Genomic DNA, 22,355 nt, shown 5'->3' with positions numbered 1-22,355 from the left:
CCGCAGGATAATTTAACCCATTCAGGACATGAAATTAATTTAAGAGACACCTCTTCCTCCAGTTCTTGATTTGAAGTGAACTATTGGGCCCCTACATTCAGAAATTTGCTGCTTTTGTTACACGTCTGAAGAATCCCGTGGGATTTTTTTATCTTGCTTCTTCTGGCAAGTGAGATCCAAATGGCAGAAAGCAGACAAATTTTGAGGACCAAAAGCAGGAATGAGACCAAGAGAATCCCACGTTCTCATACGAGAGGTGGTTCACATAGATGTGTGATCTCAGTCGATCCAGGCAGGACAGGTCTGGGATAACAGCTCTAATTGAGATCCCTGCTCTGATCCCAGGCTATGCATGGAACCCACCAAGGTTGACCCACCTTTAAAAGTTGTTCACACCACCTACAGAATAAATCTGTCAAATTAGCCAAGTCTCTTCACATCCCACATGCCTATATTCACCTATTCACCAGGGAACAGTGTGATTTGTATTTCAATGAATTTTGTACGGCATCATTAGAGTGGCAGTGATGAACTGGAGTCCTGTAGCAAATCCACACAACACCAGCGGCAACCACAAAGAGTAGATGAATCACCTCCCACCCTGCCTTCGGAAGGACCAGACCTGGTACCTGCCAAATCAAAGCTTTGCTCCTCCATCTAAAGGAATTCCTCTCAAAGGGCAGCACTGATAGGTTGCTCGTCTTTCTAGGAGATGCTCAAAAGAGCATCACGGCTACATAGACACATCTGTGCATAAAGGACCCACAGCAGCTCTGGTGACAGTATAGTGACAACCCTGGTGACAGTGTGGGGAAGGGATCACGTCGTGAGTCCCTTTCAGAGTCCTCCAGCTCCCACCTAGAGTGAAAACTTCTATTCACACCACCCTTACAGCCCACGTGGAAATCCATCCCAAGCCACTCCCAGTGATCACCAAGAAGAAATTGCTCACATACTAAATGCAGCACTGAATTGTTCATTTGAATTTGGTTCTTTCCCAATGAACATCTGTAGCTGTTGGTCCATGATGGATTTTAAAGTCCTCTGTACTCTACTGCCTGGACATCTGACCAGGGGAGAGAGGAGAAAAGGGACACTCATTCTAGTGTCCACTAAAAACTAAATAAAGCATGAGTACATATCAGCCCTTTTCTAACACTGCCAGAACTCCACAGTGTTGTATTATGGCCTCACGGACAATTTAGAAGTTATTGCTGGCCTGCCTTGGTGCCCACAAAGAATGTTTCAATGACAATACCAGATCTCTTCAGAAGGTTTTCAAGAAAAAAGCCTTCCTGCCAGACATTCACCCATACATGTCACAGTGGTGATTTGGTTAAAAGCTGATCCAGCAGCAGGGTAGACCAGACGCACCCTGATGTCGCTTCAAACCCTGTCTTCCATGATTTCATAAGAGCATCCAGCTGGATTAGGGAAGGCACAGGTCTCTGGTGAGCAGATGTGAACATCCATCACCTCCAGTGGAGCTTGATTCCTTCTATGGAAGGAACTGAACAGAACCACAGAGTCACAGACTGGCTGGGTTTGGAAGGGACTCTGGAGATCATCCAGTCCAACCCACCTGCTAAAGCAGGTTCATCAAGAGCAGATCGCACAAGAGTACATCCAGACAGGTTTTGAATGTCTCCAGTGAAGGAGATGAGCCGTCTTATTTCATATAAGCAACAGCCTGGTCACCTAAACAGGCAGTAAAATCCATAATGAACATAGATGCACTGAAGACTCCTCTGTCTTTTCAAGCAGCTTTGTATTGTTTAACTCCTTACAAACTTCTGACCCATCCCTCCTTCCCCTATGGTCATCCAGCATGGTTGAGCAGCAGACAGACCCATTCCTGGCAAGAAGCCTTTCCATTTTCTTCATAGTGAAGAAATGGGAATGTGAAGACAGAATGACTCAGGTCGTATTAAAAAACAAACAAACAAAAACACAACCAACAAAAAAAACCACCAACAAAACAACACCGTCTGCTTCTCAGCTTTCAGCCTTTCCCTCTTCACCCCCCCTTTCCACGGGGCTCTCATTGCAAGCTGATCATGTTCCCGAATACCACAGGTCATTGTCTTCCCACAGCCTCAGGAGCTGCAACCTGCTGAGGCCGCAGTGCCAGAGTGCAGCTCTTTCCATCTTGGTGGTTTGCAGCTTATTTTTTAGTATTTTCCTAAATGGAAGAGTCGCCCAGACTGGGTGTTACCACTACACACATTTTCATTTAGCCGCGTTGGTGGTGGTTCTTAGTCCTGTAAGAACCAAACTTAAATTCAACAAGCTTTGGCTTTTCCCCTCTCTGTACTTTTTCAAGACGACTTGTGAGGAATTGGTATGTATTTGTAGCTCTGTTTTAAAAGCTAAATACTGAGCAGAGGCTGCCAAATTTCAGCCCACAGCAAATTCTTACAACGGAGCTGTAACCCTTCAAAACAGAGACTGCTAACATATGGTTGTGTCAGTGGGAGCTTCTGTAATGCAATTTATTGTTGTGTAGGCTCTTTCAAGCTACTACACATGAAAGGCAAAGGGAACATTTATTCTTCGATGGGAGTTTAATCTTAGATTTACCTCATTTGAAACAAAACCATCATTTACATCTCTAATACATAAGCAATCACCTGTAAAGAGTGCTTGTGAATAGAGACGTTTCTTGACTGTCATCAGAGCCTTTGTTGCTGACTGGGGGTTTTGCCTAAGAAAAGGCAGCAGAATTCAGTCCTCCTCCAGTTAATATGCCCCAAACCCACTGATATCACTAGAAAACAGTGATAAATAAAGGAAAGTATTCTCATGAAGTGGAACAGATATTCACAGCTGGCATGGGGCTTGCACTAGGTTCATTTTCTTGCATGCATATATTATATATAATTCCTCTATGCTTTGCTTTTTGTGCCTTTTTTGTATCTAAGTGTTACAGTCTATGGTTCAGGCTTCAAACAGAAGCAATCTCCTGTTGAAGTGAAAGTGCTTGATCCTGCAGAGGAAATAAAAGATAAAGCTGTCCCACAACATGGTGAAGTGTCCTCACTACTTGGCCTCCTCATCTCCACAGCTTCAGCAAAGGGGTGCCCAGTGGTCCTTTCATGTGGTTCATTTCACTTTGACCAAATTGGCATCGTGAGCAGGTTGACACCACAAAGCACCTCCTCTGAAATAGGATACAAAGTTTTGGAATTGAGGATCTTTACGAACAAGTCCCTTTGCTTCATTTAGGCTGAGTCTGACAGGATGAGCAGTGCTCTCTCCCAGACCCAGACAAATATTTGTGCAACATCCAGCTTTTCCAACCTGGCCACAGAACTAGGACTGTTTCTTGTATGAGAAGGGCAGAGAGCTCACCAATTTCAGATTTTTTCCCTTGTGTGACTGCTACTCACAGACACCCAGCATTAAGTGATCGCTGACCTGGCCATCATTCAAGAACATGGCCTCAAGCTCTGACCTACCACTGCGTCCAGTTGAATTCCTTAGTCTGAACCCAGAATGAAGGAACCTGAAACACATCAACTTAGGAAAGGACTCTCTAAGGTCTTGTGCTCCTTTTGAGGGGTTCTGAGTTAAGACACGGATTGCAGAAAGCATTATGGATAACTCTTTTTATATATTTTTCCCTCCAGAGAAATTAATCTAACTTGAAATTTCAGCTGGACTAACACATTGAAAGACAGTTTAGATATTCTTCTGTGGCTCTGAAGTGGGACATGCAGAAGCACAAAGACTATGAGTTAAAGACTAGCAATTAGGGGGAAAAAAAGATTTAAAATAACTTCAAGAGTTGTACATGGTCCTGTTATCTTTCCATGACAAAATTACTCCAAAACCCACCTGTTGCCTTTACATACCATCAGCGTTAACTTTCACAGCTGATCCTTTTAGTAGAAATTCATATCCAATATGTATAGCAAGAATCTCTACATAAGATACCCATGAGACCCAACTCAAGGTTCTCTATACAGAGGGTCATTTGCAAAGGACACCACCTCTCCTGTAATACTCACTATCTTGTCTAGTTATCATAATGAGATATTTAAAATTGTATTTTTTTCAATAGTTTTCTTTGCTGTCATCTGACTACCAAGCGATGAGTGCCCTGGTTACTATAAAGTCATGCACACATGCCTTCTGCCAGCATGGTGTCATGTCTTCTGTCAGTGTGTTATTTAGTACTCAGTGTTCCTATTATCTTCAAACCGGCTCTGGATTTGTTCCAAAGATTGCTAGGTTATTCATGAAAACTTTGGTGGAGGGTTTACAGTCTGTTTGAGCAATAGGTTGAAACAATGCAAGGCTTGGGGAGGGGGTAATACATAGGGGTTTGGTGTTTGGGAGGGAAAGACAGGGGCAGTTCATATCTATATGTGCCAATTATCAATCTGAGAGTCCTATGTTAATCTGTCTGGATAAAAGGAATTCTGTGTGGTGAGGAAAACGTGGAGCACTGATATGTAGAAGGAGGGAAATCGCTCTCCTAGACAGGAATCACCACGAGATGTCCCAGGCAGGTCAAACCTCCTCTCTCCTTTGACTATTTGCCAAGTTATTACCATGTCTGCTTTTCCAAAGAAACAAATAAACAGAGCAGAAACCTGAAACATATCCATATCGGGCTTTGGGATGAGACATTAGCAAAACTTTCCTAAATGATAATTTTTCAGAGCTAATTTGTCTACTTCTTTGTCTCCCTAAATCCTGTCACTCTAGATCAGCGTAAGTGCCACCCTCTCTGGATGTCTCAGTTTTACAGTTACCAGAATTATTCAAGAATATTAGCAGACTTTTAGCCAATAATATCTTGTGGTCTGATGTAAAGTCTTGTTTTCCTTGATTAAACCTCCATTTCCTATATTTGTCAGAACAAACGAGTAACTGAATATTATATTAGAAAGAATATTATTTTGTTTTTTTGTTAGTTAATATATTTGCTCCGTGGCAGAGCCTTGGGGGATGAATAATCTACTTCCTTAACAACCCTAAAGGGATGGCACTTACGGAGTCTGGTCTCAGTCTATTCTAACGGTTTGCAAGTGGAGTTTTGCAGTACAGAGGCAAATTTTCAGATGCTAAGGAAACTTTTACTCACAAAAAAAAACCAAACCAACCAACCACACAAAACAACAACAAAACACAACACCCTATTTTCACTCTCCTACTTAGGTATTGTGGAGAAGGCTGATGTGCAGCTGTGGCTTAGATATGGGGTGGCAACCTCTCCAAAGCATCCATTCTCTACCTGCATCCTGTTTCTTTTCTTCCCCAGACCAGTAGCAGTAAGTAAAAGGGAGATCTTGAGTCTTTTTTTGATAGCCAGTGCACATAGATGTTCTCTTCTTGCTACTCTGCACACCCTACATCCATCTCAGCTCTTGCTGCCGGTCTTTACAAAAGAGGCCCAACATTTTCCTCAGAACAGATCTTCTAGATACCTATTGTAGTAGGACAACTAGTACTATGGAGAGTTGGAAGTGGAACAAATCAAAATACGCAAAGGGTAGGATGGGAACATACCCAGGGCCACACAAATGTCAAGGGGTAAAACCAGAAGAAAATCCAAGATTTCATGCCTTCCCTGCTAAAGCATCCTGAATCAGTCTATGAACTAGATTAAAAAGTATATTCAAGAGCACCCTATTTAGGTTTGACCAGCATGTTTGCTCTTGCACTATCTGAGCCACAGATCCAACCATGGAGCGCACAGATGATGCACCTTCTCCATGACACGCTGCGTGGAGAGGTACAAACGTGAGCTGCAAGGATGAATGAAGATAGAAATGAGCAGAGTAAGTGATTCAACTGGGAGACTCCGGTTTGTTCCAGGCAAATATGGAGGTTTTTCCCAAGCTTTTATCGCAGGTACACATCTCTGGTCTGCACATCAACTAGCGTCCAATATTGCAAAGAGTTTGCTCACGAGGCAGTAAGCTCTGCCAAAGGCACTGGTTCATTGAGGTCTTGCTTCCTAACAAAAGCGATCCCAAATGAAAAAATATAGTCCCAAAACGCTCTAAACCCTGAGTGTACACACTTCAGCTGCCTGCTATCTCTGAAATCAGATCTGGATTCAAAATGCACGGCTCCTGCTTGTCTTTTCTTCCAGGAGTGATACTGTAAGGGAAGAGGCGGTGTATTTAACAAAGCTGTTATGCAGTTTACTGATTGTGATTATTCAAGGCAAACGCTTTGAAGTAACAGCTTAGTGCAGAGTGACAGTAAACAAGATATAGAGATATACCTAGATGAGAAGAGAAATAAATGGCAATTAGAATTGATATTCTAGATGTAGGAAATGCCAGTAAAACCTCAATCTCCAGCAATGACACTCTGCATTTGTATTGCCTCGTCTCTGCAAGATCTCCAGGACAAATTACAAGTGGAAATTAGACATCATTGAGCCCCAAATGGCATGTGGACATTAGCCTAACTACTGTATAGCCAAGGTATGTGAAGAACAAAGAAAAGGAGAGCCCTATTAAACATCCTATGCTAACGCTTCTGGTTGACCTAAGCACCTACAATCGCATTTAAGTTCAAGAAAATGATAAGCAGTTCAGACCAGCTCTTGATTTCCAACACAGTGAATGCAGAGGAGATGGGGATTGTTTTCAGACAGGCCATTAGGAGGACATTTTTTTAAATTGTCACTTCCCCTCCCCGTTCATTACACTGGAAACTAAGGACTATCAGTCATGGATAACATGGGAATGAACTGTTCCCCATCGTCTTGATAACATGCAGCTATGTTCATCTTAGGTGTGAGTATCCATGGGGTACCTGAGCCCAGGTCTAAAGGATTTTCTCAGGACTCACCAGAGTCCGGGATAGGTCCAGGAACAGAATCCAGTAGCCTCAACTCTGAAGTAGAAGGTAAATGTGCAAGTTAGACACCTCAACACCTCTCTCAAAGCCTGTGTGGGATGGAAATCCTCACAGGAAGCAAGGAGGCCCCTGCATGGTGTCCTAGAAGAGGTGACAGCTTGTAAGTTTATAAGCTGAGCACAAACTGAAGAACAGTCAGTAGAAATATGGTTCTCTCTTTTCTAGTCTCTTATGACTCCTTTTACATCGGTTGCAAACCTGCTTGTCATCATTTTAGTTTTCCGATTTCCATAAGTCTCCCTTTGTGGGCCCAAGACACAAAGGTGACGATGGGGGAAATCCTTAGGTGGGGAAGCTACTGCTGCTCCAGTGCTTTCAGTGGAGGAGTTTGCACACGGTCTCTGAAGATTGTCTATGCAAACTTTAGGGGTTCAAAATAAACATAAACGGGCAGTCCTATGGCATGGTCATACATTGATAGAACTGCAGCCTTTGTTGCAAGTTCTTAAATGTACTCTACCCACCACAATGATATGTTTTCTTCTCATCCAAAAGTCCCCTGTATCTCCTATAAACAACCAGAGATGAACAAGAAGGAGGCCAGCACAACAAAATAATGACCTGCCTTCAGGGTGCCAACGAGACTCCTTCCTAGCACTGGCATAAGCGCAGCCTGTACAATACTGTAGAGTTAAGATTCACCCCAATATTAACTTCCTCACATTTCCTCCTGAGCATTCCTGCATCTGGAGCCTGTAAAATGCCACTGTTCCAAGAGGTAAAGCAAAGAATTATGACTTATCATGAACACTGCACGCAGAACACTGCTCTCTTTTTTTCCCTTTTGTTCCTACCTAATTCTATTTTTTAGAAAAAAATTATTAAAACTAATTGCATTATTTAATCCCATCACATAAAATCCTCCAGTGTTTCATTAATCAATGTAATCAAGCCAATCAAAATAGATAAAGGAGATCTTTTAGCAGGCTTTGATGAGATTTTATCAGAATCTCAGTGCATATTGTAAAGCCTTAGCATCCTCAGAAGCAAACTAACTGTAGGATGTGGAAGCTTTATCAAGCAGGCACTAATAAAGCAGATGATGCTTGGACCATTTTAAGAGGCTCTCCATATTAAACTAATAACAGCAATGTTTTTTGTATTATATGTGAAAAATATAAAAGCTAATGGAAATAGCGTTCATTTTGTGTACATAGAGAGATTGCTATAAAGCAATCGCTCTTTTTAAGTAATGAAGAAGATACATGTCTGTGAGTCAGCAGACCATAAAGCCAAAATACTGGAAGGAAAATGCAGTGCGTAATGCAAAGGTTATATCAGAACAGCTGTAAGCAAAGAGCCTTATTAAAAGCACAAACCATTATATTTTAAATGTAGCACTGTTACACCTCATCTGAGTCAAAAATAAATAGGAACAAACAAGCTGTGTCTTGTGCAACATTGGTGTTTGCATCCCTCCTTCCCCTTCAGGTCATATCTCACAATCTTCATGCTTTTGCGCTGATTAATCAGGAGTATGAGCTATTGAAATACTACCACAAGAATGGAAATTAAAGGGGTCTTGATGGAATACAGCACCATAAAACCAATAAATGTGTATAGTCAGTAGATGCTACGCTAGAAACACAGACTGGTACCAGGTTGCATGAACAACTTACCAAACACTTTGGTCAGAAGAGATATACCCAGGATCCCACCTAACAGACTTCATGAACATAGTATAAAACGCCATCAGTATTTCCCTATAGCCTCTGTCCCTTGCAGTTAGTTTGGCTTCTCAGATATGACAATTGCGGAAGTAGTTACTAATCCACAAATGCAAAGACTTGCCAACACAGAAAGTCCTAAACTCTTGGATTAAACAGTCCCTGTCTGACCCAGATCTATGAACTGATGCAAGGCCACTGCCCCTAAAGGCAGGTCTAGCAGTAGTAGCAGAGATAGTGTTAACAGACTGCCTTGGGCATCTTGTGAGCAGAAAGAGCTTTTACTTGCCCAGAGTCCTCCAGCTTACTTACTACAGGTCATCCATGAAATTCACTGACCACATGATACACTACAAATAGCATGCCAATCCCCAGTCATTGTCCTGCCTTCCTCATTTCCATGTGCATCTGGACCAGCTGTGGGACCACCAGCACAGCTGGGATGAGGAAACACTGTGCAACACCCAGTAGTTGGGTTCAATGTTCCTTAGGATTTAATATCTCAGGAAACCTCAGGCAGTAACTCCATTGGCTCAGCTCAGCCTGGCTTAGGAGACCCCCAAATAATCACATCCCAGTAAACAGACCTTGAAGCACCGAAGAAATCAGCTTGACAACTAGCACTCATTGCCTACAAAGCAGAGAGAGTTGAAAAATGAACACTCTTAGAGCTACCTCGATACTTTTTCCAGCTAAAAACAATGGAAGTTTCACCACTTTCTTTCATTTAAAGAGTCTTTGGGCCAAATCCTCTTACCCCAGCTGGAGATGTATTGTCCCCCCCTTTTTTCTCTTAGGCTACAACATGGAGATAGGCAACAGGTAGAGCTCAACGTTGGCCATTTTCACAATGACTTCAGCACTTCAAAAGGCGCTGCTAGAGCTGAACAATGACAGGGAGAAAATCCAGCGGAAATAATGAAGGAGGAGGATCCTGGGTTTTATTTAACATCAAGCAACATGGCACCACTTGATTGCTTAGAAAGCTGCTGGACTGAGTGTGTAGGAAGCAGCCCAACAACAGCAAAATCTAATGAATGCTGTAATTTTGCCTTATGCTGTGCTTTCGTTTCAATGCTGTGTTGCAAATGGTTTAAAATGGAATTAAGCTGGTCTCCCTCACAAGCAGACTTTGCTTTCTTTCCTTCTGTTCCTTTATCCAAGCACCCAACAAATACAGCTCAATTTAAAAGTAAAACCAGAACTGAGCAAAGGAAAATGTGTTAGTCACAGGAGGAGCTGAGCTCTCCGTAGTCTGTAAAAACAGCGCGAGGGCCCATGGATGAGCAATTGTGGGCATCTTGAGCCTGATCCACCTGTCTGGGCTGTGTTTTCAAAGGAGCATCCCTGCTCTACATGTGCTGCAAAATTGGACCCGATATGCCTAATGCAATCCCTTCAAAATGAGAGTTTTGCTTTGAAAGAGTTGCTATATTTACTCTAAAATTCAACTTTGTGTAACCAGACCTCATCCGTAATCCCTGCGGTGCCAAAAAGTCACTTCACATTAGCTGAAATCAGAGCTTTCTAGTTACGGACACACAAGGTCAAACTAGTCTCAAAACGTTTACCAGCAAGTTAAAACACTGAAAATATTCTCTGCAAAAATCAGTACAGTTCCATTGAAGGGAGAGGCGTGTGATCAGCAGAAGCTATCACTCATTCATTATAGCCATTACAATCAGAAGGTGAGTTTATTACAGTAACTGGTTAATTAACCAATAGAGTTAGTCATGTCCTAACTACTGTCATCAAAAGGAAAAGAGTTGTTTCGTCTTCATATTCAGACATTAGAGGAATAAAACCAGAGATCTGAGGCTTGGGAACAGGGGAAGGCATTCCCACTGTCGTAGTCTTGTAATAATTTTCCATTCCATTGGAATATCTTTCACTGTGCTTCTAAGATGTTTTATTACAGCAAGGGGAATTTATTATTATTATTATTATTATTATTATTTAACATCTTTAATTTTAAATAACATTATCAAAAGACAGGGGGGAGAAATTGTAGTGGGATGCTGGGATCCCAGTCATCCCAACACGCTACATCGCTGCTCTTTGGTTGGCAATCACGGGAGCCCAGCAGCAAGCTGTGGATGAGGTTCTTCCAAGTAGCAGCATCTGGCTCCCTGGCAAAGGGAACAGATGACCACACTGGCCACAATGCAATTGCCCTTGGGTGGGGAAGCTGCTTATGGACTGTGTGGGTTGCTCCGTCCTTGTCTCAATTGAGTTTGCTTCGGACGCACAGCTTGGAAGGTGCATAAATCTCAACATCAAACCCCACCACTGGTTGTCTCTGCTTGCTCGTGCTCCTCAACATGTTATGGCCAAACAAGCACATTCTCCTGTGCCCACCCTCAAAGTACCCCATGAGCCACAGCTCACACCCATGCAGAAGGACGACCAAAAATCACTTGCCTGCGAATTTAAGGCTGTCGGTATTAGCAAAAACCTGCCTGACGCTTAACCTAGTCACATTTTTATGAATCACTGGTTAATCAAGAGATTTTTTCGGACTATTTTTCTTTTTGCAAAAGCTTTACCTGTTCACACCGGGGAAGGTGAATGTGTCCCTTCTTGCACTGTCACCAACACAACTGCAGGTGGTGATTTCTAGAGCCAGACACCAGCATCAAAGCCACGCTCTGGGCAGGGGATACGGGTTTCTGCACACACCTGCTCCCTCCCTTCTTCACCCACCTCCTACCACTGAAACAATGACAGCAGACTCATACAAAAACACAACCCAAACCTGCTCATATGAAAGCAATTAAGGAATTAAGGGATGTCACAGCATGTGGGAAGAACCAAGCTATTATTTTATTTCTTGATAGACAGCAAGTTCACTGAAAATTTGAGTATCGTGCCATCCAAAATTATTCACGAATGTGGGCGAAATTTATAAAGTAAAAAAGTCTTAATTAACGTGGGTGTTGTTTTAAGGCTTTATTCTTAAAATGCCAGTGTTCTGCTTCTTTTTTTTTACTTCTTCTAAATTAAACTTTTATTTTGCTTTTAAAATAGCATTTTTCTATCAAAAAATAGTCTACAGAAAGGAATTAAACACCTTAAAATTAAAATCCTTTATGTCAGCTAAGCACAATGTCTGTGATTGATTCAAAAGCACATTTCCAAGGATTTCTCAATTATCTGCAAAATCTGAATAAAATATCTGTTTTCAGTTGCAGATAGTCCACTTTTATCCTGCTCCGTGCTTCAGTCACAAAATAAAGCAAAACAAAAGCATTATTCACCCAGATCCATACATAAGGTGCTCAAAATACTACTGAAGGATTTAAGATTCATGCACCAACCTTTCCATCAGCCCTTCAGCTCCTTTCTGTGTCAGCTCCAGAGAAGAAAAAGTTGGAAGTTCAACTCCAGAGCAGATGAACGTCTTGGTACCAGATGAGTTTTCTAAGAAGTATCCTTACAAGAGTCAGTTTGGGATGAAAGTTCAGGCTCAGGCTTGTCTGTGGTGCTGTAGAAAAAGGGGAAATCTCAGCTATGGACCAGGTGATCACTTAGGGAAATCACAGGAGGAGGATCTGGGGAGTCAGAGCCATTCCCAGGTGGTTTAAGGCCTTTTAATGATTCAGCATGGAGGGCTTAAAGGGGAAAATAAGGAGGAAAAAAGAGATAAGTGAGTTTGAAGACTAGAGACTATAGAAAGGCAAGTGTAAAACCTGATTTTACCAAAACAGTGAGGAAACACAGAATAATTGATGTACAAACTGGCTTTTGATGGATTTATAAATATTTCTTCGGGACAAACCCTTGAAAGTATTTGATCCATGCTGCAATATTTCTGTTGGTTTTAATAAACTTGGAATCTAGTTTCTCCTTTCCTCTCCCAAGCCACACATACAGGCAAAAAATGGATTGAAGAGGAGGGCACGTCCAGTGCCATTTCCACAGCCGCAGCTGCCATATTCCCTGAGACACCATATACCCTGAGATACAATTTTTCCCTTTCAACATAAAGATGTTGGTAATATTAGTGCATAAGGGGAAGAAGAAAATATTTCAGTGAAAGGGGGAAACTCCCAAGGCTATTCATAGAATTATTTTGGTTGGAAAAGACCTTTAAGGTCATTTATTCCAACCGTTCACCCAACACTGCCCAGTCCACCTCTAAACCATGTCCCTAAGAACCTCATCTACGCATCTTTTAAACACCTCCAGGGATGGTGACTCCACCGCTTCTCTGGGCAGCCTGTTCAATTAATTCTTAAATTAATCCTTATATTTTTAATTAATTATATTAATAATATTAATTCTTATATTAATTCTGTTAATTCTGATATCCTATGTACTGGGGATGAGAACTTTCCAGAGTATAAATTTGCAATTCTTTGGCTCCCAGCAAGGGAACTGGCTCATCTAAACACAGCTGGTTCTAATTAAGACAAGAAGCCAAATTAAGCTGGATGGTCTTGTATAATACTTGCAACAGAGCTCCCTGGAAGTCCAGCACCATGAGGAGAGCAGAGGGCAAGAGCAACTCTTTGCAAATGTTGGTGATGCTCGCTATTGCAATGAGCACCTTACACTTTTGCTCAGCCTCAGATGTGTAGCCACATGAGTTTTTACACATCTTTCGGTTCAACCTGAGCAAAATTTAACACTTTGGGACATCATGTGGATTTGTCCATTTGCCCGTTTCTCTATGGGTCTCTAAACCACGTAAACGGTGCTTCATCAAAAACTGTGGAAGCGTCATTTAAAATTCCTTCTCTAGAAGATGCTGTGAGTGTTATTTCCTTGGATTTTGAAGACAAGCAGTAAGAAGCCTGAAAAAAAGGGGTGTCAGCATGTATGTGAAAAGCGGTTGAGGCACCAGACCACAAGATTTTTGCTTGACCTTCATTTATCGGACAGTTTCTCCCATGCAAACTGGAGATAAAACATCCCTGTATCATCAGGTGTGGTGTGAATTAATTCATTAGCACTGCCAAGGTATTCAAATGATAGATAATTCCATAACTAATGATAATTGAGCATTTAGTAATATCCAGAGTAATAACTAGAGCTTAATTCTGCATGAAGTTCTTTTACCAGCTCACCCATAAATACCTGATTATTGATCAGACTTTCTTTTTTTTACAGTCCGTAAAATCCTTGTCCACATTTTTTAACCTCCCCAATTGCATTTCCCAAAACTATTTTGTCATTTCCATTCCAGGCTGATTTTTTCCTTCAAGACTTTGAGTTATGCATAAGTTTGACAAAATGGCCACCTTTGAAGCAAAAATGTACGAACTTCCCAGGCTTAGGGCTGTGATAAGAAAACGGTCTTTATGGGAACACAGAGACACCTATTTCCGTCAGGAATATTTTTCCTCGAAACAAAGGCCCACTTGGGCTGCAAAATCAGCTCATCCACCTGAGAAACTGCCTGTACGTCTATTTACTTTAGTAAATGGACTTGGATTTGTGACTTTAGTACATGCAAAAAAGCTGGATTGTTAAGAGTCTTGTGTTTCATCAATAATAATTTGTGCATCTCACACTAGAAAGCTTTTCTGAATGACTAGTACAGGGTAAAATACAGCCGGTGGTGTTTATATTAGTTCTTTATTTTTTTTCTAATAGGCTTTAGACAATAACTCCTGTAACAATTAATCCAAGCACAGAGGCTGAAACTATCCACAGTACAAGAGGATAGTATGAAAATAAGGTATTTTATTTAAAAATGTGCTCCGATTTAAAAATTCTTAGTTATGTGAAAGGATTGGCATTCTTCCTCTTGCGGTGTTTCTTTAATAAAGAAATGCAGTAAGTTGAGTTGAGCAATTATAATATTATACTATAATTTGCATTTCTTGGTAATGCTTACATCAAAAATGTTGAAAAGTTGTATTTCAGTAAAATAAATTGCGGATGTACCCTGTGACTCTGCTACATAGGATAAGAAGAAACAGCCTCAAGTTGCACCAGGGGAGGTTCAGATTAGATATTGGGAGGAATTTGTTTTTGGAAAGGGCTGTGGAGCATTGGAACAGGCTGCCCAGGGCAGTGCTGGAGTCACCATCCCTGGAGGGCTTTGAAAGTCATATCGATGGGGTTCTTAGGGACATGGTTTATTGGTGGGCTTTGCGGTGTTAGGTTAGCAGTTGGACTCAATGATCTTAAAGGTCTTTTCCAACCTAAGATATTCTGTGATTCTACAGACTAAAGAAAAGACTGCAACTCATTCTGATTCATTAACCGTATAGACTAAATCACAGCAAATGCCATAAATATGGAGCTATAGAAACCTACTCCCAGCTCCAAGCTCAGGTGGGAATCCAACACCTGTGAATAGCCCAAAATCAAAGCACTAGACAAGAAAAACATGCTGGGGCTAAAAGCAAAGTATTACAGGGGGCAAAATGGGGCTGAAGTTACTGCTTTCCTAGATGTTTCACTAAAGATAAGAGCTTGAGCTGATGGTATGAAAATAAGTACTCTGCTTTTCCTCAAAAGCAATGCAAGGAAGAGACTTGTGGCTCAGCAAGTCCCAGCCGGACAATGCTGCTCCAGCCAACTCCACCTTCCTGCACACACAGGCACCAGCCCCAAGGACTCTCCTCACATGCAGGACTCATGAGTGCTGTGCCGATCTCCATCACTGCTCCATCCTTCTCCTCCCAGCCACAGACAGGGCTGAAGAGCTGCTTTCTGCCCTTTCACCACTGCCTTTGCACCAGCCCTGGTCCCAGCACTGCCCAGAGAACCTGAGCAGAAGCACAAGCCAGAGCATTGGTCACAGCTCCTCTCAAATGAACTCATGTAGCCAGCCCCACGCTCACCTGTTCTTCAAATAACTACCAAAATATTGTATCTATGCTCTAACCTATACCTCATCCTGATGGTACTGGGTTTACATGTAGGAAGAGAAGAACTTTAAGGCTTGGAGAATATTCTCCAGCCACAGATTCTGCACAAAATACTCTCCGAGGTAGACACCAACAAGCAAGATCGGTGGCCAAGCCAAGACACCTGAGGATTCTGCTCTCACTAACTGGGTTATCGGCACGTCCTGAACTCAAACCCCTCTTGGTGTTCAATGTTGCTGTGTCAATCAAGATGCCGCATCGTGGCAGCCATGTCGCTGGTCCATCTAAATAAAACACCAAGAAACGCTCACAGTGAGTGGGAAAATATGTGGGCAGGGTCGTGTTATTTACAGGCTCCTGCATTTCAGCTGTGGATGAAAAAAACTCTAATGAAGGCATCATTATGTACCAGGAAGGAGCTGAAGAACTGACGGTCACAGGTTAGAGCAGCTCAGACTGCAAATGTGGCTTTGTTGCCTAAATACCGGTGTCCTGAGATGTCCCCTGGTGTCCCAGCTGGTCTCCAGCTGCTGAGCCCAGGGGACACAGATCTCCTGCAAGTCCTCTGCCAGACCCACCAAGGCTGCACGGGTGTCTCAGGGACTTGAGGGCATCTCAGATGCTCCTGATAACCACGTTCAGACAGCTGATTTGAACCCCGTGCCACAGCATCGTGTGGGGACAGGACACGGCTAAGAAATGACTAGAAATCCACCCAGAAGGCATTTCTTTTTCCAGGCAAACCTCCTGCCAAAGGGTCTCATCGCAGTGTTTATCAGTGAGTGCACACAAAAAGGAGGTTTGTTTTCCTATTCGACAACCTGTTGATGTCACATTTACCTACATCATCAGCACGAAAATAAACACAGAAGGCAGGCACACTTCCACGGAAAATCCTGATGAGTCTGGTTCGAGCTCTGCTTCTTAGGCACAGACATAAATCGGCGTGTCATCAACGTTCCCCGCACAGGGACAGACTTCAGAGAAATAAGGAGACAGCTTCTAGCACGGCTGTCTCCGGACAGGTAAATAAAAGCTCCAGAAACTCCTCTCTTCCCACCAAAAATCCCTTCGCCATCTGAGTAGGTACAGGAGAGAGGGGAAGAGCAGTGCTCCAGCGAGCCAAGATGAGAAAGAGGAGGTGGGCACAGAGCATCCCAGGGGACTCGCATCCTCCTGTCCCATTAAGCCCGCGGGCAGATCAGCCGGGGCTCTGGGAGCAGGCAGGGGAGGGAGATGAAAGGCTCCTGGAAGGAATCAGGTGCAGAGGGTGGACAGATGCTGCTAAAGAGCAAAGAGACCCGGCCAGGCTCATTTGTCTGGAAGGGAACCAGCAGGAACTTTCTTTTTATCTGTGACTGTGAATGTTAGGGTAGTTCCTAAAGGCCACAGCCAGCTTGGAACCCAGCGCTCTGCCTCTCTCTGCCTGCACAGCGAAGGAAATCGCAACGTGTTTGGGTTTTTTTCCACAGGTAGGAAAATCCCCCACTGTCATGGCCACGGACATGTTAACTCCTCTTTTCCTGTGAGATCTGGTCGGGCTCTGCCTCTCCCAGCAGAAACCCAGCAGGATGATGTTTGGTCTGTTTGTCCAACAACCAGTTGAATGTGACCGGGTGTTCCTGGTCCAACCCACGGCTCTGTGGAAGCCAGCCCTGCCTGCTTGCACCAGCCGCTGCCCGTCTCTGCCTAAGGATTAGCCATGCTCCACCTGGTCTGCCTGGGATTTAGGAGGGCACCCCCTTGCCAGGTGGAGTGAGCAGGGCATGGCCCCGTCTGTCTGTCTGTCTGTCTGGGGATTAGCCTGGCCCCACTTGGGCTTGTCCCCAGCTCTGCTCACCAGGGTGGACTCAACCCAAGCAGCTCTCATCTGCGTGGGCTGGTGGGCCACAGCTGTCTGTCCGTCTGTCTGTCTGTCTGGAAGAGATGGATGGACACTGCTCTGCCCATCCTAACATCATGCAGGGAGACCTCATCGCAGTCTACTTTTCTCGCAAGGGGAGGAGGAATGGCAGGCACTGATTCCTCCGGCAACCAATGACAGAACCCAAGGGAATGGCAGGAAGATGTTCCAGGGGAGGGTCAGTTGGACATGAGGAAAAGGTTCTTCACCCAGAGGTGCTGGACACTGAACAGGCTCCCAGGGAGGTGTCACGGTCCCAACCTGACAGTGTTCAAGAAGAGACTGGACAACGTCCTCAGACACATGGTGTGAGCTGTGGGGTGTCCTGTGCAGGGACAGCAGTTGGACTCCATGATCCTTGTGGGTCCCTTCCAACTCAGGATGTTCTATGAGTCTATGATGTCTGTCTGTCTGAGAGGGGAGATTCAACGTCTGTCTGTCGGGGAAGGCAGCCACGCTCTACTATATCTGCCTGTCTGTGAGGGGATGCTGGGCACAGCCTTGTCCATCTGTCCGTCCGTGAGAGTGGCCGGGCACTGCCCATCCATCCACCCACCGTATCCCATACGGGGCCGCCCGAACCCCCACCTCTCCCGTCCCCGGGGGGTGGCGGGGGCGGCAGCTGCGGGGGCGGGCGGGGCGGGGAGGGGCGGCCGCCCGGCGGGGCCGAGCCCGGGGCGGGCAGCCTGCGCCGCTGGGCACCGGCACCGGGGCTGCCACCCCCCTGCTCCTTCCTCTCCTCCCCCCGGCGGAGATTAAAAGCGGCTGGAGGGGGAATAGCCGGGATTAGGCCCGGGGGCCACCGGGGTGGGGGGTGCGGGAGCCGGGCAGCGAGCGGCCGCATTGTCTCCCGATGCCAGTACCGGGCGGGACCGCGGGCAGGGCAGGCACAAAACACCAACAAAACCAACAAAACACCCTCAAAAAAGCCTATTTTCCTCCATTGGATGCAGCTGAGCGGGACTCACCCCCCTGCACTGGCCCGGCCGGGCGGGGATGAGGAACCCCGGCTGGCAATCATGCCCTCCACCTTGCCCCCCCAAAATAAAACCAAGTGGGAAAGCCCCCCGGGTTACCGGCTCTGCTTTTCCAGGCTTGGGGGTGGCCCCCTCTCAGTGCAGGACAAAGATCTGCAGAAAGTTGCCCACGGTGGGGGAAAGCGGTTTGCCGCGGGGAGGTGGGGGGGGATCGATTATCGGTTGTAGGTTTTTATTTTAGGGATTTTTTTTTCGGGAGAAATTGCGCTGCTCTGATTTAATTATTTTATTTGTAATTATCGAATCAACTTCGCTTCCCAGGGAGGGGGTTTGAGCGGGACTTTGTTTAAGTCGGTGAAGGACGCGTAGCGCCCGGCACCGCTCCGCGCTTCCCACCCCGGCTCGCTCCGCAGCCGCGGAAACACCGCCCGGCTCCGGGTGAACGGGGCATGACCGAGCGGTCCCTCCTAGGGAAAGAAAATAGAGAAAAATACAAAGCAGACCCTCAACCGCCAACTCTCGGCATAAATACACCTTATCAGCAAATCGAGCAAATGAAAGTTTATTCATTCTTTTTTTAAGCCCAAAGAAATGCCTTAAGCGAAGGCGTCGCTCAGGCGAACGCTGGCGCTTGGCAGCGCTGGAAAGGAGCAGGGGGAGAAAGGACTTTTCCCTTGGCTGTGGGGCACGGATTCGTTTGCAAACTGCAGCTTAAGCGCTACCACCGCTCCGCATTGTCACGCTTTTAAACAGCCTGAATTAGACAGCTCTTAAAAATCCCTTTAAAGCAGGCGGCAGGGGCGAACCTTATTCGCACAACTTCTTGGGGTTGTGCTGCCGCGAGAAAAAATAAAATTAAAAATATATATATACAATGGGGGGTGGGGGAAGCCGTGGGGACGATTCTGCTGGGTTTAGCGGTGGAAAAAGCGGCGGTACCGGGTGTTGCTGGAGCCCGAGAGGGGCTGAGCTGTGGCCGGGCGGGGCGGAGGGGCTGCGGGGCGCAGCCCCTTCCCCGTTCAGGTACGAACAACTTCCATTGACATTGATGTAACTGCATTAGAGTTAATGGCAGCAGCCTGGTCCTCATTATTAATTGTCTTTGTGTTTGGATAAAGTATGTAATCTTCTCCTCAACCACACCATTAAAATAGGTTGCCTTTTCAATTAAGAACTGTCTTGAGCACAGCAGTCAATTTTCCTAATGAAGATGCATTATATTTTCACTTTTTTTTTTTTTTTTAATAATGGGAAAATCCCACGTTTTCATTAGGCGTGATTACGGAGAAAGTACAAGAGGGGGTTTGTCTAAACTAAATGTGGCCCGTGTAGTGTATTAAATACCAGGCTTTTAAATAAATTGAAATTTCATACAGATAAGACGCGAGGTTGGGTACAAATACGGTCAGATTCCCTTCCTTCAGATTAAAAAAATGCAGAGTCCATTCTTTAAAACGCACTTATCAGATAGAAAATAATGATTAAAACAACTACAGTCGACTCTTAGCTGCAATTACTGGGGTAAACTTTTCACTCAGCCGAGTTTGCTTACATTAAACCTGAGGATGATGCTTTAAAATAGACTTGCACTTTCTGCTAATGTGCAGCTTTGGGGAACAAATAGCGCAGTTTAATCATGCAGAAACACACAGGAGCCAGAATAGTCTCACAATTAATTTACCAAAATAAACCCGAAGCTGCTTGCATTGTTTCATATTTAGCTTCCACTCCCCTCCTTCCCCTGGAGAAAAACAGCCCTAGTTCTTTAGAAAGGAGGAAGGTTGGGGGAGCACTGGGGGAGTTGGGATTTTTCCTCCTTTCTTTTTACATTGAAAAAGAAATATGCCATCGCGTGAAAGCAAAGAGTTAAATTTTACAGAATGTAAAACGCTTTAAAAAGGGGGAGGGGGGAGAAAGAAAGAGAAAAAAAAGAATGAGAAAGCAAAAGAAAAAAAAAAATTAGTGCGATATTTGTGAGCCTGAGAAGCTGCAAGGGGACGGTGTCCGGATTTCCCCGCAGTGTTGTACTTGTGGGATCTTTGTTACCGGACAGACAGACAGACAGACACTCACGGGCGCACAGACCAGACCCTTCCCACAAGGAAAATACCATTCCCATATATAAACGAAGAAAGGAAATAAAAATAGCTGTAATATTGGGTGCTAGTTTTAAAGTTTCCGGTGTGAAAATGAACTGCCTGCAAGGGAGAATGAAGTTAAGCATAAGAGTAATTTCTTATCTGACATGGTAACAACAGTTGGTTTCTGAGCTTTCGCAAGTTTCCTGCATTGTGGGTTTGTTTGCTTGGGGGGGCTGCTTTGGGGGTTTCGGGGGGTATTTTTTTAATGAACATTTGTTTCTCCACCAGCCAGCGGCTAAAGAAGATCTGCAAAGAAGATTTTCGATTAAAACCTTAGCCCATCTCCACGGATTACTTTATATCGATTCCTATATATATGGCTGCAATTGATGGGCTCTAATTAAAAATCCAAGGGGGTGGGGGGGCGTAAAAAAAAAAGTTCTTTATGGGTCTCAATAAAAGGAGCTTTTCATATACGGGAAATAAAGGTTGTAAAAGGTTACAAACGAAAGACTAGTTTAAAGCTTCTCTGCGGTTTTCTTTTCTTCTTTCGTACAAAACCCTTTTTCTAGTTCTTTCTCTCCCTCCCCCTTCATCCCCCGACCCCTTCATTTCTTCCAAGTTTGCCAACACGCGAGATATGGGACTGTAACCGTTATTTTAATATCTGGGTTGGGAGCTATAATCTGATTGCTGTAGAAAGCTGCTCATCAAGGTAACTTCACGGCCTGGAGAGAAAAATTATGTAAACTGGCAGTATTAGCGCCTTTCATCAGCACGGACACACACACACGGACACAGGGACACACAGACACACGCCCCTTCCCCAGCCTCCCGCACCGGCCCCCGGGGGACGCCCCGCACCGGCCCCCACGCGTGGATCCCCCCACGCACCCCCCTCGCACCGCATCCCCAAAGACCTTTTTTTTTTAATTATTGTTTAATGCTGTTTGATTTAATGCTCTGGGGGAGGGGGTGTTTGTTTTATTGTTGGATTTGGGGGTTGTTTTGTTGTGTTTATCACGATTCCCGCCCCCCCGCCCCGGTACACATGAGACCTTCCCTCAGGTGCAAGCCCTGACCTCACTTTCTCTGCTCTCGGGGGTATCATTTTTAGGACTTGTCCAGCTCCAAAACGAGCTGGGCAAACTGCAGATTCCCCCTAAATGCTTCCACCATCCTCTCCTCTCATCTCCTCCCCCGAGACCCTCATACCCCAATTATGAAACTTGATTTCATATAGGCGAAGATGCTGTCTTTATATATATGTATATATATATATTTCAAAACAAACAAACCAAAACACCCCCCTTCCCCAAAGGAGGTGACGGCTCTGCCAAACCTCTCCCAGACGCTCGGCAAAAGAGGTTTTGGCTTTTTTTCCCCCCCCCCTATTTAATCATTCCAGCATTTTAAAACGAATCCGACCCTTTCTCGAAGTGCCACAGCTTTGCCAATCCCTCTGGGTTTGCACCCCGAAAAGGGACATTGCGGGGGATGGAGCGGGGGGGAGAGAGATTGTGTCAAACTCAGGAAAAATAAAACAAGAAGTAAAGAAACACCAAACCGCAATTGACTTGCAGATAAACTTCAAGGAAAGTCTGGAATATTTTAACTAGACACAAATCCGATGAGGGAAAAGCTTAAAAGTGCGTAGCATGCATCGCTTTCCGGAGCCGATCAGAAATACAAAGGTGACAAATAATAAAACGGTTCATTTTGGATGGGGCGGGGGGGTGTTGCTTCCTTCTTTAACTTCCACCCGACCTCAATAAATAATCTTTTCTTTTTGCTTTTCCTTGGTCATAACACACAAGGGCAGCAGCTCAGCGCGATCAACCTGGCGAGCGACACACACGGCGACAAAACCACTCACGAAACGGTTGCGTTAGTAAAGTAGAGTCGGAAATTAAAATCGAAGGAAAGAGAAGTAAAGAGGGAGAAAGAGAAGAAACACAGCTATGCAGAGAGAGAAAATGGCTCTGTAACACGATTGGCATCGGAAAGTTGGAGAACTT

General features: G+C 44.5%; 1 long non-coding RNA gene across 7 annotated transcripts in view; it reads right to left on the bottom strand.

The window, feature by feature from the left end:
* Positions 1-22,355, bottom strand: part of LOC139828150 (uncharacterized) — a 98,618-nt gene that overhangs the window by 75,584 nt on the left and 679 nt on the right. For all 7 annotated transcript variants that reach the window (XR_011739468.1, XR_011739469.1, XR_011739471.1 and 4 more), the window contains exon 2: positions 11,870-12,036. This is a non-coding gene — a long non-coding RNA (uncharacterized lncRNA). The remainder of the gene's footprint in view (positions 1-11,869; positions 12,037-22,355) is intronic.

Source organism: Patagioenas fasciata, chromosome 5 (assembly GCF_037038585.1).
Source record: "Patagioenas fasciata isolate bPatFas1 chromosome 5, bPatFas1.hap1, whole genome shotgun sequence".
NCBI lineage: Eukaryota > Metazoa > Chordata > Aves > Columbiformes > Columbidae > Patagioenas > Patagioenas fasciata.
This window is presented reverse-complemented; position numbering and strand designations above follow the sequence as displayed.